The sequence below is a fragment of the Myodes glareolus genome, chromosome 8 (genome assembly GCF_982192425.1).
Source record: "Myodes glareolus chromosome 8, mMyoGla1.1, whole genome shotgun sequence".
Classification (NCBI taxonomy): domain Eukaryota; kingdom Metazoa; phylum Chordata; class Mammalia; order Rodentia; family Cricetidae; genus Myodes; species Myodes glareolus.
Window position 1 is genome coordinate 99261526 of NC_142033.1, and position 17371 is coordinate 99278896.

General features: G+C 42.5%; 1 long non-coding RNA gene across 2 annotated transcripts in view; it reads left to right on the forward strand.

Annotated features, from left to right (window-relative positions):
• Positions 1-795, forward strand: part of LOC125395855 (uncharacterized) — a 44285-nt gene extending 43490 nt beyond the window's left edge. For both annotated transcript variants that reach the window (XR_015738619.1, XR_007230674.3), the window contains one exon: positions 1-795. This exon is cut by the window's left edge and continues 933 nt beyond it. This is a non-coding gene — a long non-coding RNA (uncharacterized LOC125395855).
• Positions 796-17371: the final 16576 nt, after the last annotated feature.

The window sequence follows — 17371 nt, forward strand, 5'->3', positions numbered from 1 at the left end:
CACTTATGAGTGAGTACATACCATATTCCTCTTTTGAGGGCTGGGTTACCTCACTCAGAAAAGCGTTTTCTATTTCCATCCATTTGTATGCAAAATTCAAGATGTCCTTGTTTTTCACCACTGAGTAAAACTCCAATGTGTATATGTTCCACACCTTCTTTAACCATTCTCCTATTGAGGGGCACCTAGGGTGCACGGGGGTTTGTGGGGGAGAGAGAAGGAAGAAGGGGAGGATTTGGAAGAGCTTGTGGGAATGGGATGGGTGGGATGAAGGAAGGGTGGATATGGGAGCAGAGAAGTAAATATCTTAATTAAGGGAGCCATTTTAGGGTTTGCAAGAGACTTGACTCTAGAGAGGTTCCCAGGTCCAAGGAGAGGTCCCCAGATTGTTCCTTGGGCAGCAGAGGAGAGGGTGCCTGAACTGGCCTTGTCCCATAGCCACACTGATGAATATCTTGCATATCACCATAGAACCTTCATCTGGCAATGGATGGAGATAGAACGGTAGGAGGGAGAACATGAGCAAGGAAGTCAGGACCACGAGGGGTGCGTTCACCCACTGAGACGGTGGGACTGATCTAATGGAGCTCACCAAGGCCAGCTGGACTGGGAGTGATGGAGCATGTGATCAAACTGGACACTCTGAATGTGACTGGCAATGAAGGTTGACTGAGAAGCCAAGGACAATGGCACTGCGTTTTGATTCTACTGCATGGACTGACTTTGTGGGAGCCTGGTTTGTTTGGATGCTCACCTTTATAGACCTGGATGGAGGGGCAGGAAACCCTGACTGTTCTTAGGACTAGAGAGGGAGGGGGAGGTTGGGTGGGGGAGGGAAAAGGGTGGCAGAGAGGAGGTGGAAATTTTTAATAAATAAATAAAAAAAGAAAAAAAGAAAGGACAGTTTTCAGCTTCATATGGAAATACGCGCGCGCACACACACACACACACACACACAAAACCGCAGGGTAGCTAAAACGCTCTGGAATGATAAAAGAACTGCTGGAGGTATCACCATCCCCTTGATCTCAAACTGCACGGCAGAGCTCTAGTAATAAAACCAGCATGGCACTGGCACAAAGACAGACACGTTGATCAGTGGAGTAGAACTGAAGACCCAGAAGTAAGTTTTCACACCTATGGACACTTGATTTTTGATAAAGAAACCAGAAATACATATTGTGAAAAAGAAAGTATCCTCAACAAATGATGGTGGTTAAACTGGATGTCTGCACGTGGAAGAACAGATCTATATTCACCCTGCACAAAACTCAACTCCAGATGAATAAAGGACCTCACCATAAGGCTGGATACACTGAAGCTGACAGAAGAGAAAGGGGGATAACCTTGAACTCATTGGCACAGGAGATGACTTTCTGAATAGAACACCATTAGCACAGGAACTAAGAACAACAATTAAGAAATAATGGGACCTTGTAAAACTGAAAAGCTTCTGCAAGGAACCTCATTGGGACAAATTGGCAGCCTACACAATGAAAAAAAAAAGATTTTTACCAACTACACATCTGATAGAAGGTTAATATCCAAAATATATAAAGAACTCAAGAAACTAGATATCAATAAAACAAATAACCTAATTGAAAAACAGGGTACAGATCTAAAAACAATTCTCATCAGAGGAAACTCAAATGGCTAAGAAACACTTAAATGTTCAACATCTTTAGTCATCTTAGAAATACAAACTAAACTACTTTGAGATTTCATCTTATACCTGTCACAATGACTAACCTCAACAAAACAGTGACAGCTCATTTACCTGAGGCTGTGTAGTAAGAGGAACACTCCTCCACTGCTGGTGGGAGTGCAAACTTGCACAGTGCTGTGGAAATCAGTATGGTGGTTCCTCCATGTGGGACTTGGAGAAAACTGATATACCTCAAGATCCAGCTATTTCCACTCTTGGCATATACTCACAGGATGCGCATCCTGCTGTGGAGACACTTGATCAGTCTTGTTCATTGCAGAACTACTCAAGACAGCCAGAAGTTGGAAACAACATAAATACTCATAAGTAGATGCATGGATAAAGAAAATATGGTTTGTTTACACAATGGAGTATTATTTAGCTGTTAAAAAGTGAAATCATGGCATTCACAGGTTAGAACCAGAAAAATCATCCTGAGTGAGGTAACTCAGACCAAGAGAGACAAATATGGTAGATATGCATCTGTATGTGGATGTTAGCTGTTAACTCATTGATAAATAAGTTACAGTCCATATCACCAGAGAGGTTAGGTATAGAGTAAGAGTCAAATCTCCCTAGAAAGGGGGATTAGAATAGACAGCTATGAATGGTGGGTAGGTTGGGACTGGGACAGGAGGATCAAATAGGTAGAAGGAGGGAAGGAGAGGCAAGAAAGGTAACATAAGGGAGGGACAGCTAAACTAAGGGCCATTTGAAGGGCCATAGAAAACATAATACAGTAGAAGCTTGTTGTGGGGTCCATTCTCCACTGTATGCTAGAATATGTTTTAACCATTGGTTAATAAAGAAGCTGCTTTGGCCTATGGTAGAATATAGATATGTAGGTGGGAAAACTAAACTGAATGAAGGGAGAAAGAAGGCGGAGTCAGACACACCAGCCAGTCTTGGAGGAAACAAGACATGTAGAAAATGAGGTAATGCCACAGTCATGTGGCAATACCCAGATTAATAGAAATGGGTTGATTTAAGATGTAAGAGCTAGTTAATAAGAAGCCTGAGATAATAGGCCAAAGAGTAGGTAATTAATATTAAACCTCAGAGTGGTTATTTTATAAATGGCTTCAGAAACAAGTGGATAGAGAAAACCTGGTCTAGAGGGACCAGTGGGATGCCAAATATTTGTAGCAAGAGAAGCTTTCTAAAATACATAATATATGAAACCTAATGAATATGATCTCAATGAAATAGCCAAATAATAGAGGAGACAGAGCCCCAGCTGGACATCTCTCACCACAAATGAAGCTTCCAGTACCAGGAATGGGTTACATCTAATCGAGTCCTTGGCCAAAGGGATCCTGTGGACACTCCAAACAACTCAGGCTATTGCCAAGGCTATTGGTGGTTCTTCACACATGGATGGCAAGGCCATATTGCTGAAGACAAAACCTACACAACTCATTAAACACAGAGAACTAGAACCGGCGCCTACCTAGAACTTTCCCCCATACAGACTAGTGATCATGGTACTGGAAGGTACTCCGCATGCTACCAAGCAAGAAAGACAGACACCAACCCAATTACAAACCATTTGATGTACAAGAGTGAGCTGCTGTGCGATTCACTGGTACAGTAGGGGTATAAAGCTTGTGGGAATAACCAACCAATATCTGATTCCTTGAGCTGGAACCCATAATCAGTGCTGCCTGAGTGGCCAAGAACCCGAGGTTACGTAGGCCAGGGACCTAGAGGAAAGCCAGATGCTACTGTTCTGCTAAAGCAGTGGTTGTCAACCTTCCTAATGCTGTGACCCTTTAACATAGTTCCTCATGTTGTGGGGACCCCCAACCACAATGTATTTTTGTTATAACTTCATACTTGTAATTGTGCTACTGTTATGAATCATATTGTAAATATTTTTGAAGATAAAGGTTTGCCAAATGATTCGTGACCCACAGGTTAAGGACCACTATGCTAAAGAAAGGTAGCAATAATGCGCTTCCTGATGACATCCTGCTACACTCATAGACCAGCGCCTTGCTCAACCATCATCAGAGACACTTCTGCTAGGTGCAGATGGGAACAAATAGAGAGACCTACAGTCAGACGACACGCAGAGGTCAAGAGATCTTAGAACACTCAGCCCTAAAAGGAATGTCTCCATCAAATCTCTCCCCTTGGGATTCAGTGAACCGCACAGAAGAGAAGGCAGAAGGATGTAAGAACAAGAGGGGATGGAGGGTACCAAGGAATCAAGGTTTTCTGCACACAAGAGGGCTCCGGTACCATATGAACTCACAGAGACCGTGGCACAATGCACAGGGCCCGTACAGGTCTGCACCAGATGGAGTCCCAGCACTGAGAGAGGAGGCAGAGACAGCTCTATCCTTAACCCAGAAGGTATCACCAAGTGATAGCCACTTGCACATGAACATTCAGCTTCCTTCAAGGGAGTCTCAATGGGGATACAAATCACTATAAGAATACGCTGCATTCCTAGGAGTAGATAGCCAACACAGAATGAACTCAGTGGCCCTGGAGTCTCCTTGTATCGTAATGGCAGGTCAGGGCTTTCTTTTTCTTACAGGTTCTTTTTACAGGTCTTTGCATATATATACATATATATATATGTATATATACACACATCCATATATAAATGTTTCTGATTTTATATTTTTATGGAATTCCTGTGTGTGTGGACTTGTGTGCCTTTGTATTATATGCATTTCTTGTACTTATTTTTTGCTTCTTTTTTTCCGGCTTGGTTGTTTCATCCTATTCCAATTTGTTTTGTTTTTTTTATTTTATTATTTTTCTTTAAATGCCGTTAGTTTTCTAACAAGTGATGAAAAGGGTGTGGATCTGGATGGGAGGAGAGGTAGAGAGGAACTGGGAGGAGTTGGGGAAAGAAAGAGTTAAATCAGAATGTATGTATGAAAAAATATATTTTCAATAAGAAAGAATCATTCATCTTGGGAGTAGTGACACAAACTTGGTTTTCCCAGCACCAGGAAGGTGCCACATCTCTGCTACTGTTGCAAAAAGTGCCATATTTGTATTAGAAAAGGCATTTCTGAATCACAAACAAAGGAAGCTGTTATCAAATGCTAACAGTGATGTTCCTGCTAAGTTCAAGAGGGAGAACCTGCTCCCGTTGATGGGCAACTAGCCGGAGGCTCATGGAAAAGTACAAGGACTGCTGTTGTGTTACAGTCACTTAGTCAAAGACTTTAACTCACTAGTCCGTGTACTCATGGGTTGATAATTGTCCACGTGTTCGTGGGTTGATAATCGTCCATGTGTTGATGGGTTGATAATCATCCACATGTTCATGGGTTGATAATAGTCCACATGTTCATGGTTTAATAATTGTCCACATGTTCATAGGTTGATAATCGTTATCTACATGTTCATGGTTTAATAATCGTTCACATGTTCATGGGTTGATAATCATCCACATGTTCATGGGTTAATAATTCTGCAATTACTTGAGCTTCTGAGAAAACCTAGGTCTCTGAAGTCACCAACCCCTGTCTGGTACACCTCTAAGATGTATCAGCAGCCTTCTTTTTACTTTTTATTTGAGACAAGATCTAATTAGTTGCACAGGATACCCCTGAACTTGTGATCTTCCTACTTTAGTCTCCCAAACTAGCTGGAATTACAGTCCTGAACAACTAGGCCTAGTAAAATTTCTTCAAGTGAAAATATTGTCATGAGCTTACTTTGATGAGGGAATTAAACATGGATGGATTCGTGACTGAGTAGGCAGGGAGAGGTCAGGACCTTTCCCAGTGAGTCTATTCAAGTTGAAGAGCCAAGTTCAGTCCCCAGAGATGACACAGTCACGTCCCTCCTTCCGGCTATTCTTGCTGCGGAGGGAAGTCCCAGAGAACCTACTGTTCTGCAGCAAATCTTCAGGGTAGGAGTGGTCAGAATGTTTAAGGGTGACGTTCCGGAAGCAGCCACCACCCATGTTCCCGACTGGATTCTCACTCATTAGGTCCTTTGAATTGGTGTCGAAGTCTAGGCTTTTCGATAGAGAATTAACTATATGCATGTTTAATCTGTAAGGTGCCTAGACATTCCAGTTTTATTCTTGTTTCCCTTTAATGCTCTAACAACATTTCCTGGCAAAAGTACTGATTGAGACATTTAGAAACAACCCAGTCACTTTCCTTTTGGACTAAGACAGCAATGCTCATGCTTGAAGAGCCATATCTTGTTTGTCTGTTTGTTTGTTTGTTTGTTTTTGCTTTTTGAGACAGTGTCTCCCTATGTAGCTCAGGCTGTCCTGGAACTCACAGAGATCCACCTGCTTCTGTCTGTTGAGTGTTGGGATTAAAGGCATGTGCCACTATGCCTGGTAGAATCATTTATCTTAAAGACCTGTCTACCTGATAGTAAAGCAGATATTCAACAAACACTTATGAAATAGAGTCAGGCTTATATATTTCACCTCAAAACATTTATTAAGTAGATTGCACAGAGGGAAGAATGGACATAAACACTGCCTGGGCTCTGGCTAACTCAGCCTCATGTGTGATGTCAGCCAAACAATTAAGCCCTAGTCCATTCCCTCACCGTGAACATGACTTTCAGGTGAATCTCTGTGTCATGGAAGGGTTAGGACATCTGTGTCACGTTCCTGTGTACATCAAGAGCACTACTGATGTTCGGACTGGATGGCCACTTGTTTCTCATCTACTGAAGGATGTTGAGGGGTATTCTGGCCTGTATCTCTCTCTCTCTCTCTCTCTCTCTCTCTCACACACACACACACACACACACACACACACTCACACACACACATTCACAAACACACACATACACTCACACGCACACATATACACACACATACACACATACACACACATACACACATACACTCACACATACACACACATTCACATACACTCACACATACACACACATTCACATACACTCACACATACACACACATTCACATACACTCACACGCACACATATACACACATACACTCACATGCACACATATACACACATACACACATACACATACACACACATACACGCACACATACACACACACACACACATCAACACCCAGTTTTGATAAATGTCCTAGAAACTGCCATGTGTCCTCTGTGCGGAGAGGGAGCATCTCTCAGTTAGACATAAAGAGCAGTCAGGCTGGGGTTTAAGTCCATAGTGTGTGCTCGCCTCGCCTGAGTGGAACCTGGCTTTACTTCTCAGCACTGCAGAAGGAAAACATAAATAAAACATGGTTACGTGATTTTAAACAATATTAGTGGAAAAAAGTAACCCATTTCGTGATGTGTGTGTGCTTGTGTATTTTTCTGTTAACATTCTGCCACAAGGAGCACACACTAAAGAGACTGGCCTTTCTTCTGAGAGGTAAGGCTTTTGTTTATAGGAACAATAGTTGTTATTTTGGAGCAGAGATGTCTAGTTATTAAAGTTTCCAAACATAATATTTGATTTCTTTTGAAACAGAATAATAGAAAAACAAAAGACTTAGAGGGACACACTCCTCCCCTCAGTGAGTTCTCATGTTTGAAATCAGCCAGAGTTGTTGAGACAGTTCATGGGTAAATGCACTTACTGCCGAGGTTGACGACCTCCATTTGTTCCCTGGGACCCACATGGTGAAAGGAGACCAGATTCCTAAAGCTGTCCTCATCTTTGCATGTGTACCGTGGTATGCTCATGAACACCAATCCCCCCATAAACATAAAAAAATAGGATTGGTAAGATAGCTATAAAGGTTAAAACACCTGTTGCACAAGCCTGATACCTGAGTTCAAATCCCCAGAATTCACATAAAGGTGGAAGGTGAGAACTGACTCCATAAAGTTATCTTCTGACCTGCACATGAACACACACATGCATATACATACAAATACACATGTGTATACACATACATGCACACATACCACATACATGCACACATATACCACATACATGTACACACACATACCACATACACATGTACGCAGATATATATATATACACACATACAGACACCACACACATTCATACACACATCACACACATTCGCACACATGTACACACACACCATACACACATGTACACACACATGCATGCACACAAACATGCACACACACATCACAGAGAGAGAGAGAGAGAGAGAAGAGAGAGAGAGAGAATAAATACATCAGCAAAGTAAATTAATAAGTGTACATGTTAAAAAACCAATTGGTGTAGGACAATAAGAATGGGAAATATGTCTTGCTATGGTTCCAATCAGCAGCTTCCTCAAAAGCTAACTGTTTTTTTTAACACTTTTCATTTGAAGGAAGAAAAAAATATTTGTAGTACAGAAACCTCAAGCTTCCCGTTAGATGAACTAGAATCATAGGGTGAACCTGATGTGAAGCATGATTAATAAAATCTCAGAGACAGATATTGGGGTTCAACCTGAAGACCAGAAAAGCAAAACAGTCAGCCACTGGCTCTTACCTCGATCTCAGTCTGAAAATGGTGACCCTGCCTCCAGGAATCTCAGAATGAGACTGTGTCTGAGAGCTGTCTCCCCGTGTCTTATCATCCTCTCTAGTTCTGGGATTAAGTGCGTGCACTGCCTGATTTCTATGGCAAGCCCGTGTGACTACTGGGATTAAAGGTGTGTGTCACCACTGCCTGGTGTGTATGGCTGGCCAGTGGGGCTGCTTTACTCTCTGATCCTCAGGCAAACTTTCTTTATTAAAATACAAATGACTGCCTCTACGCCGATGTGGAGACAGAGCGACGATGACTTGAATCTAACGCCCATTTCAAGCAGATCGGAAAGGAAGCCTTTGCTTTCACTAAGAGTTCTGCTTTCTCCCTGGGGTGCACTTGGCTGAATGTTTTGGAAATTTAGCTGTTATTAGTTTGAGTATGTTAGAGTTTGAACTCAAAAGCAAGCCAGCTAAGACTAGTTCTTTGGCAGAGAGCTCTGTCCTCATCTTTGTCAAGGCTGACCTGTTGCGTCTGTGCCAGAGACTCATTTAGGGCCTTTTCCCTCAGCACACAGGCAGCCGCTCGCTCCCTGCATGGCATGTTGTTCTGGAGGAACAATTCCCCCTTTGTCCCCGTGTTGAGGTTCCCCAGGCAGGCCCCTGCGAATGGATACAGGTTCCTAGTGACCCCAGCACCCACGTGCATTCTGTCCTTAGAAGGTGCCGCATTTCTGTAGCTTTCCTCAAGAGCCGCCTAGTCACAGAAGTCCTGAATTTGTTTGATGTCCTAAAGCTCTTGAGCTTCTGATCTAAGAGTGTCGATGTAATGAAGACGTTGTTAACTATTCTCCAGGCGTGTCTTCCATCCAGTGAAAGAATCCCTTTGTGTGTTCTAGGCACTGATACCCTAAAGTTCAGATGAAACAGCTAAAAAGGGCCATTTGTATGAGGACAAAACTATTTTAGGACAAAAGGATTTAAAAAAAAATTGATTGTGAACTTTTATGACATTTTCCCTCTGTTGCTGTTTGTTCATTCACTTATGCAGAAACAGACATTAGTTAAGCAACAACGGCATGCCAGACAATTTTTCAGCATTGTGTGGGAATGACTGAGAGGGGCTCTGAGCCCACTGGAGAGTGGCTGAGAGTGGCTATCAGAACATGCAGCTGCTTGGCCTTCTCTGGGTCCAGCCTCTTTCCAACCCAGAGTCTGTGTCCAAAAGTTCAGAGTAACAGTGTATCGAGTTCACAGACTGGATGTGAGCACTGACCGAGGTGTGCTCACATGAACTGCCTGCCAGGATCTGGTGTTTACTAATCTGAAGTTGATAGCAGAAAAGAAAGCGACTCAAGGACTAGAATCTTACAAAGACTCTTCTTCAAATGGTTCTATGTAGTAAATGACACTAAATGTGTTGGGAGAGAAAGGGAGGTTCTATTGAACAGAGGAAATCTGAGTAAGTGACACGCAAGTCCCAAGTCTTTAAGGGAGTGGTTTTCTAGGGTCTCATGTCCAAGGAGCTGACGGATATGGACTCCTTCTCCGTGTCTTTCTAGAGTGTTAACACTAACACTAGTCACTTCAAGGATTATAAATAGGAAAAATGAATTTGTTGAAATGTTACAGGTATTATTTCATAGCTTAGCCTACGTATTAGTTATCTATGAATCTATAGTTAATCTGCTGGCATTAGAAACAGTAAATATTGGTTCACTGTTTCTGTGAATTAGGAATTAAGAGCAGGATAGCCAGGTGGTTCTGGCTTTGGATTTCTCATTGGACTAAAATCAAGGTTTGCCTGCCTAGAGTTACAGTGAAGGCCTGAATGGGGTTGCAAAGTCCTCTCCTAAACTGGCTCCCACACTTCGCTAAGGATTGTCAGTTCAGTTCTTGCCACGTGGTCCTCTCCATTGAAATGGCTTTATTGTCCCTACAACATGGTAGTTAGTCTCCTCCAGACTCAGTAGGGGATTAAGGACAGTTGATATTCTAGCCTTTCATGTCCCAATCTCAGAAGTGGTATATGGCCGTGTCTGCCATGTTTGTCTATCAGAAGAGAATCTTTCAGTGTACCTCTCACCCTAGAGGAGGTGGATACCGCTCTACTGTTCTTTTCCAGGAACAGCAGCATAGAATGCGTGGGCCTGCTTCAAACCACTTCAGCCAGGGAATGGCAAATATTCTATATTCTATCAGCATACGTTAACAGTTTGATTGGACGAAGCTCCTCACGTGGTTTATTTGTTAGCATAGCAAGGAGAAGAAAGTCTGAATAGCATAGGAATCCTCTGAATGTGTATTAGCGTGCGCAGGGGTAGCTAGCCTCGGAGAGAAAGAAGGGAAGGGAAGACATGCTGGCAGTAGTGCCATCAGAACAGCGACAGTCTTGCAAGCAGAACAGGTAGGGGCCAGCGTTCTGAGTGAGGAAACATAAAGACAGGACGTGGAAATGGGAAACACAAGATGCCCGTAGTATCAAAGTTTCCTCTCTTTATGCTATGATAAAAGTATTCTGACAAAAGCGACTTAAGGGAGGGAGGGCTTGTGTTGGCTCACAGTTCAAAGTGCAGTCCTTCACAGCAGGAAGTCGAGGCACAGGGCTCGTTAGATCCATCAAGATCTAGTGCTTGAGTTGGCCCACCCCAACACCTCTTCCATTCACGAGCAGCTGGAGTGTGTGAAGGAGCCCAGTCTGCAGAAATATGTCGTTACTAAACAGGCTTGGTTCTATGTTGCTGCAGTTGGGTTGCTTGCCCTGCTGGGGGACAGAGAGTGTGGGACAGTGGTGCTGCCTGCAAGCTGCAAGACCAAAAGTGGAACCCAGTGACATAGCTGTCTGGATGCCCTGCCTAACTGTAGGATCACCTTGACCCTGGGCAAGAGCAGGATATCTGAGGGGAGTGTGGGCGATGGTCCAGTATTTATGGTGTGTCAGAAACTAGAAACCTTGATCCAGACTAATGATTCATTCTTTGAAATGAATATTTGCATATAAAGCTGTGGGGCAAAAAATATACTGTGTGCCACATTACCATTGCCAATGCCGTGATGCTGAATGAATACGATAGAGAGGAGGGAAAGATGGAGGACCAGAGGGGTGAGATGTGATGTGGTGGCGGATCTGAGAGAAGGCTGATATAGATGGGGGAAGGCATGTCATTGCTGAGTAGGTTGCTAAGGTGGTGTGCAGCTTGGAGCTTTTGCGCTGATTTAGCCCCCAAATACGCTGCTGCCCAGTTACACAATTGCTCTGGTTCTGAGAAATGACAGGACGTCAGAGATGAAGAACAGGTTCATTTTCTGGACTGGACCTCCTCAAAAGACTTCTATGGTCTGCTGCCCCAGGTTGTGTTGAAGTCAGAGGTTCATGTGGATGTCCACGGTCTGGACTGCCCCTGAAAACATTGCGGATGTCTGGGGACCACGATATCACTGAAGGCCAGGTCCATAGTCTGTGTTACTGCAGGAGGCCATATTAGGGTCTGGATCATGCCACACTGTGGGCCATGTTGATGTGAGTGACCTGTGCTCCCACAGGAGACCATGCTGGGGTCTGTGGTACTGCTGCAGTCAGGGCAGTATTGCTGTCTGTGACCAGTGTTGTCACTGAGAGCCATGCAGATGTCTGTGGTCTATTGTTTGAATCCATGTTGATGTTCATGGTCTGTACTTCTATGAGAGACTATGCTATGCTAAGGCTGGTGGCATGTGTGATGTCTGTGGTCCGTGGTGTCACTAGAGATCATCTGGAAGTCCATGATCCATGTTCCAACTGGCTGTAAAGAAGAAGGAAGCTACGTTTGCATTGTACCTATGACTGGACATAGAAGGCTACTATGACAATCCCTCCCCCACTTCCCCCAAAAAGTAACAGCCTAGACAGAAAGCCATCCAAGAAAACTCTTAAAACTTGTGATGAGGATGCTGAAGAGTAGCTCTCCACAACTGATGGCTTCTCTTGGGGCTGGGAGTGGGGAAGGACTCAGTTATCTTTCAGGGTCTGGCTACGGAAGTTTGACCATGTGCCAGGGAGTATATGGGCAGCGCCAATTGGAGTTGCTCTTTTAAACATTTTTTTTTGATGGGAGAAGTCTCAAAGTTGTGGGGAGCGGGACCTGGGAGGACTGGGAAATTGGTGTGATCAGGGTGCATGATGTGAAATTCCAAAATAATCAATAAAAATATTATGTTGGAAATTTTTTGTTAAAAAACTATCTTCTCATTTTATATACCAATCCCAGTTCCCACTCCTTACCCTCCTTCTGCCAGTCCACCTACCCCTCTATCCACTCCTCAGAGAGGTTAAGGCACATTGCTTTGAGGAAAGACCAAGGCTCTCCCTACTGCATCTAGACTGAGCAAGGTACCCCCCAGAGAGAACAGGTTCCAAAAAGCTAGTACAAGCTGTAGGGATAAATCCTTCTCTCACTTGACAGTGGCCCCACAGTCTGCCTCAACCATACAACTGTCACCCGCTTTCTGAGGGTCTAGTTTGATCCTATGCTGGTACCCTTGCTGTCAGGCCAGAGTTGGTGAGTTCCCATTAGGGGAGGAGGAAGGAAGAAGGGGAGGGGAAGGGGAACTTGAGGGAACAAATAGTTGACATGGGGAGACAGAGACAGAGAGCAAGGAAAGAGATAAATTGATTGAGGGAGCCATTATGGGGCTAGCAAGAAACCCGAAATTACAGAAATTCCCAGGAATTCACAAGAATGACCCCAGCTAAGACCCTAAGCAATAGTGGAGAACTGGCCTTGCCCTGTAGTCAGATTGATGACTATCTTAAATGTTGTTATAGAACCTTCATGCAGCAACTGATAGAAGCAGATACAGAGATCCATAGTAGAGCTCTGAGCTGAGCTCCCAAAGTCCAGTTGAAGAGTGGGATGAGTGAGAATATGAGCAAAGGGGTCAAGACCATAATGAGGACACCTACTGAAGCAACTTCCCTGCGCTAATAGAATTGAAAAAAAAAAGAAAGGAGAAAAAAGCAGAGAGTGATGAAGGCATGTTCTGTTTTAGGAAGTTTATTTCCTTTTTATTCATTCTAAGATCTCAATTCAGGGCATGTCTTCCTATTTCAATAAACTGAGATAATCTTCCATGGACATGCCCAGAGGCCTATTTCCAGGACGATTCTAGATCTGATCAAATTGAGACTTGAGATTAACCAATACAGTGGTGAAATACAGTGTTTGAGGACATGCTGGGCCTCTCAGGAATTGTGTATAAAAGCAGTTGTTTTAAAATTATTTTTTAATTAAGATTATTCTCTAAGGAATGTTTTACAATGGTGACATTGTCAGTTTTAATCAGTAACTATCTTACTGCACTGGCTCGGATTGCCTCTTCTCAATCTCTAGTGAGACTGGATGTTGATGACAGTGTAACAGTTTATAATACAGTGCTGAACTGGTTATACAAATGATACTGATATTTGGAGGAATGGTTAAAAGAAAAAAATGAACTTACATTATTTGTCTTTCAATTTGTTTTTTTGAAATAGAATTAACGTTACTAAGTCAATTTTCAACCACTTAAAATAGAGAAAATTTTTTACTCTTTCTGGATCTCTGCCTCCTTACTAATAAAAACAACAGTTAATATTTGAGAGGTCCCTGCAGTGGCACCAGGATTTATCCCTACTGCATGTACTGGCTGTTTGGGAACCTATTCTTTTTGGATGGACACCTTGCTCAGCCTAGATATAGTAGGGAGGGCTTTGGACCTTCCCCAAAGCAATGTGCCTTATCCTCTCTGAGGACTGGATAGGGGTGGGGCAGTAGGGTATGTGGAAGGAATAGGAGGAAGGGAGGGAGTGGGGACTTGGATTGTTATGTATAATGAAAAAGGATAATTTGTTTTATTTTCTTAAAATAATTAATTAATTAAAAATATTTAGTACAAGTGAGCTTGAAGAAGTAAGAAGAAACAAAGACCTTCTAGGATGGAGGTTCATAAACTGCAAGTAACAAATAGATAGCTGCTGCTTCTCTGCCCAGAATGATGTAGTAAATAGTTCCTTTGGCTTCTTTCCTCGAGGTGTTATCTAGAAAACAGCAAGACTCCCCCAAGGAATTGTGGGCATACAGTTCACGTGTTAAATCAGGTAGATTTAGGGCAGAGTCTTGGAAGTCATGAGAGATGCAGAGAGAACAAGATGAACATGCGGTGTTGAAAGAAGGTACAGCCATGTGGCAGAGGGTAGATAAGAAATAGGGGTTAGTTTAAAATACAAGAGTTAGCTAGTAATCATCCTGGGCTATTGGCTGAACATTTATAATTAATAATAAGTCTCTGAATGGTAATTTGGGAGCCACTTCCAGGACACAGAGAAACTCCACTTACAGCTTTAGGCTGTTTCCTTTAACTTCTGTTTCCTCACATTCTAGGACAGTGTCTTTTTCTAGGCAGCTAGCTATTGGCCACCCCTATAGGTCACCTATGACTTTATACAAATATAAGGATTCCTGGGCTCTCATGTGCACTTTGAAGCAGATTCCTAGGGTGAATTAAGGCATGTGTCTTCTAGCTGGTTCTTATATACTAAAGATTCATACATCTAAGTTTGAAAAGTAAAGAAAAAGAAGGGAAATAAATATATTCTGTGTGTATCCCAGAACTTGGAAGGAAGAGGCAGGCAGACCTCTGTGAATTCTAGGCCAGCCTGGTCTACAAGAGCTAGTTTCAGGACAGGCTCCAAAGCCAGAGTGAAACCCTGTCTCGAAAATAAAACACACAAAAAAAGGAGCCAACGACCTAGGATGAAGCAGGCCTGAGACAATAAACTTCACAGGAGCAGGATCAGATCCAGACCAGGATCCATTTATGGAAACAGGACTGAGCCAGCAACCTAGGCTGAAGCAGGCCTGAGACAGCAAACTCCACAGGAGCAGGGTTGAGCTAGTGACCTGAACCAGAGTAGGTCTGAGATGGTGAGCTCCATGGGAGCAGGAGTGGATCCAGACCAGGGACATTTGTGGAAATAGGACTGAGCCAGCATCGTAGGCCAGAGCAGGCCTGAGACAGCAAACTCCACAGGAGCAGGTACAGGGGAGGAACTGCTGAGGGAGTGGGCAAGAGCTAGAGACCTCTGTGGGTATGGACATGAGTTTGAGACCTCCGAGGGTGTAGGGAGGAACCAGAGACCTCTGCGGGTCTGGGCATGAGTCTGGGACATCTGAGGGAATACACCTGAGCCAGGACCTTTGGGGGTCTGGGAGCATCTGAGTCTGGGACCTCTGAGGGAGTAGATGGGAGTCAAAGACCTTTGCAGGACCAAGCCCAAGCCAGGAACTTCTGCAGAAGCAGAGCCAGACCAGGGACATTTACAGAAACAGGACTGAGCCAGCAATCTAGGCTGGAGCAGGCCTGAGACAGCAAACTCCATAGGAGCTGAGCAAACCTGAAGAGCACTGAGCAACCTCCAGTTGGCATGACCAATGGGGTGATTGGAACCATGGTATTGACTGCACCACATGGAGCAACCATCTTGGATCCATTGGAACCTGGAAGATTGATCACCAGAGTCATACCAACCAATCAGAAGAAAAGATGGGTAGACAAGGTAAGAACACACACAACATGACAACAGTAAAAACTAGTGACTCTACAACGGCAAGACTTGAACAACCAAATACAGATGAAGCAGAAGAAAATGACCTAAAAAATAACTTCAGGAGGGTATTTGAGGCCCTTAAAGAAAAAATGAAAACTTTCCTCAAAGAAATGGAGGAAAAGACAAACAAAAAATTGGAAGGCATGAGCAAATCCCTTATAGAAAACCAAGAAAAAGAAATCAAACATATGAGAGAAACTATTCAAAACTTGAAAACTCAAATAGAGATAATAAAGAAAACACAAACTGAGGGAATTATAGAAAAAGAAATCATGAGAAAAAGATCAGGAACCACAAATGCAAGCATGAACAGCAGACTACAAGAGATGAAAAAGAGAATCTCAAACGCTGAAGATACAATAGAGGAAATAGGCTGATCAGTCAAAGAAAAATTAAATCTAACAAAAGCTTAACATAAAATATCCAGAAAATATGGGGCACCAAGAAAAGACCAAATCTAAGAATAATAGGTATAGAAGAAGAAGTTCAACTAAAAAAATCACAGAAAATATATTTAACAAAATCATAGAAGAAAACCTCCACAACATAAAGAAAGATATGCCTATGAAGATACAAGAAGCTTACAGAACACCAAATTAAAAAAAAAATCCCCTCGCCACATAATAATCAAAACACTAAACATAAACCAACAGCCAACATCAAACTAAGTGGAGAGAAACTCTCAGTGATTACACTGAAATCAGGAACAAGACAAAGTTGTCCACTCTCTCCATATCTATCCAATATCATTCTTGAGGTTCTAGCTAGAGCAATAAGACACCAAAAGGAGATCAAAAGGATACAAATCAGAAAAAAGAAGTCAAATGCTCACTATTTGCTGATGATATGATAGTTTATATAAGTGACCCAAAAATTCTATGAAGGAACTTCTACAACTCATATACACTTTCAGTAATGTAGCTGGATACAAGATTAACTAAAAAAAAATCAGTAGCTCCTCTTTACACAGATGATAGATGGGCTACTAAAGAAATCAAAGAAATATCACCCTTCACAATAACCACAAATAGCATATAATAACGCTAACAAACCAAGTGGAAGACTTATATAGCAAGAACTTTAAATCTTTGAAGAAAGAAATTGAAGAAGACATCAGAAAGTGGAAAGATCTGCCATACTCTTGGGTATGTAGAATTAACAATCTTATCAAAAGCAATTTACAAATTCAATGCAATGTCCACCAAAATCACAGCAGAATTGCTCACAGACTTTGAAAGAATGGTATTCAACTTCATATGGAAAAACAAAAATCCCAGGATAGCCAAAACAATCCTGTATAATAAAACAACTTCTGGAGGCATCATAATCCCTGACTTCAAACTCTACTACAGAGGTACAGTACTGAAAACAATCTGGTATTGGCATAAAAATAGACAGGAGGACTAATGGAACCGAATTGAAGACCCCAGTATTAATCCACACACCTAAAAATACCTGAATTTTGACAAAGAAGCAAAAATATCTAATGGAAAAAAACATATTTAACAAATGGTACTGGTATAACTGAGTATCAACATGTAGAAGAACGAAAATAGATCCATATCTATTACCATGCACAAAACTGAAGTACAGATGGATCAAAAACCTCAACATAAAGCCTGC